Here is a 2,697-nt window from a genome sequence, read left to right as displayed (position 1 = left end):
AGACTCAATTTCAGTAGAAAGGTCTGTGACGGTCCGTCGTGTCTACGACGGTCTGTGCTGCAGTTCCGTCACGAAGTTCAGAGAGCTGATCCCCGTACCCAAATTTTCAGAGTTGAAGTGTTTTGGAACGAGACCCTCGACGGTCCGTCGTACCCATAACGTTCAGTCGCAGGATCCGTCGACCCAGTCAGTTATTATCAGAAATAAACTCTACTGCTCGAATCGACTAAACAGGTCATTACAATAGATACCAATTTACCCATCGTTTCGTCCTCGAACGATCAAGAATGAAAACAAGGGCGAGAAGGAGTACCTGAATCTATAAAAAGGTGGGGTATCTTTCTTGCATATCAGCATCCTTCTCCCAGGTGGACTCTTCAACTGGCCGATTCTTCCATTGAACTTTGATAGATGCAATCTCCCTTGATCTCAACTTGCGGATTTCTCTATCTAGAATAGCAACAGGCTCCTCCTCATAAAACAAATTCTCATCAAGAAGAACTGAATCCCAACGAAAAATGTAGTTTCCATCCCCATGGTATCTTTTCAGCATAGACACATGAAATACCGGGTGCACTCCTGAGAGTCCTGGAGGTAATCCCAATTCATAAGCCACCTCCCCCACGCGCTTCAGCACTTCAAATGGACCAATATACCTCGGACTAAGCTTACCTCGCTTACCAAACCGCATCACCCCTTTCATGGGTGAAACCATCAGCAAGACTTGTTCACCCTCCATTAACTCCAAGTCTCTAACCTTTCGATTTGCATATTCCTTCTGCCTACTTTGCGCCACTAAAAGCTTTTCTTGGATGAATTTCACTTTCTCTAATTATTCCCTCAGAAGATCAGTAACCCAGGGCCTCACCTCAAATGCATCAAACAAACCAATGGGAGACCTACATCTCCTCCCATATAGCGCCTCAAATGGGGCCATATCAATACTTGAGTGACAGCTATTATTGTAAGAAAACTCTGCTAAGGGTAAGAAGTTATCCCAATGACCACCAAATTCTATCACACATGCACGAAGCATATCCTCCGACACCTGAATCGTTCGCTCAGACTGTCCATCTGTCTGAGGGTGGAATGCAGTACTAAGATCCAACCTAGTACCTAATTGAGCATGCAATGTTCTCCAAAACTTAGACGTAAATTGCGTACCTCTATCTGATATGATGGAAAGTGGAACTCCATGCAATCGAACAATTTCTGAGATGTAGAGTCTGGCTAACTTCTCTCCATTGTAAGTCACCTTAACCGGAATGAAGTGAGCAGACTTAGTTAATCTGTCAACAATTACCCAAATAGAATCAAACTTACCCAATGTCTTTGGAAGACTAACCACGAAATCCATTGCAATTCTTTCCCACTTCCATTCTGGAATGGGCATTCTCTGAAGTATTCCTCCGGGCCTCTGGTGTTCATACTTTATGTGCTGACAATTTGGGCATTGGGCGACAAAATCAACAATGTCACGCTTCATTCTACTCCACCAAAAATGTTGCTTTAGGTCACGGTACATCTTGGTTGCACCAAGATGTATAGAATATCCTGAACTATGAGCCTCTATAAGAATGGTGTGGATCAAATCATCAACACGGGGCACACATACACTTCCATTAATTCTTAAAACGCCTTCCTCATCAATTATTGCCTTTTTAGCCTCTCCTCGCAACACCATATCCCGAATTCGGCTCAGCTTCTCATCATCAAACTATTTTCCCTTAATCTTGTCAAGAAAGAAGATCTTGCCTCCACACAGGCCAAAAATCCTCCTTTCTCTAATATTTCCAGCCTCATAAAGTCGTTAGCGAAAGTCTAGACCTCTCTAGCCAATGGGCGTCTAGAAACTTGTAAGTGGGCTAAACTACCCATGCTCCCTGTTTTTCTACTTAAAGCATCTGCCACCACATTAGCTTTTCCTGGGTGATACAATATAGTAACATCATAGTCCTTCAGTTGTTCCATCCATCTCATCTGTCTTAAATTCAAATCATTCTGAGTAAAGACATACTGTAAACTACGATGATCTGTATAGACTTCACACTTAACCCCATATAGGTAATGTCTCCTTTTCTTTAATGAAAACACGACTGCAGCCAACTCCAAGTCGTGGGTCGGATAGTTACTTTCATGCACTTTTAATTGCCTTGAAGCATAAGCAATCACATTTCTCTCTTGCATTAGCACTGCACCCAACCCAGAATAAGATGCATCACAATAAACAATGAAATTCTTGCCTTCAACTAGCAAGGTAAGAATTGGTGCAGTAGTCAACAAGGTCTTGAGGTTCTGGAAGCTTTCTTCACATTCGTCCGACCATACAAATGGAACATTCTGCTTAGTCAAATTTGTCAGTTGGGAGGCAACTGAAGAAAATCCCTTGACAAATTGACGGTAGTAGCTAGCTAAACCAACAAAGCTCCTTACGTATGTAACATTGGTAGGTCTTTCCCAACTCTTCACTGCTTCGATCTTAGAAGGATCCACCATCACCCCATCCGTAGAAACCACGTGCCCCAAGAAGGACACTGAATCTAGCTAAAATTCACACTTGGAAAATTTGGCGTAAAGCCTTTTCTCCCTCAACACTTCCAATACCATTCTCAAATGCTCCTCATGTTCTTTCCTGCTCTTCGAGTATACCAGTATATCATCAATAAACACAATGACAAAGAGATCCAGATATGGCTA

Source organism: Solanum pennellii, chromosome 8, assembly GCF_001406875.1.
Source record: "Solanum pennellii chromosome 8, SPENNV200".
Classification (NCBI taxonomy): Eukaryota; Viridiplantae; Streptophyta; class Magnoliopsida; order Solanales; family Solanaceae; genus Solanum; species Solanum pennellii.
Note: the sequence above shows the minus strand (reverse complement) of the source record.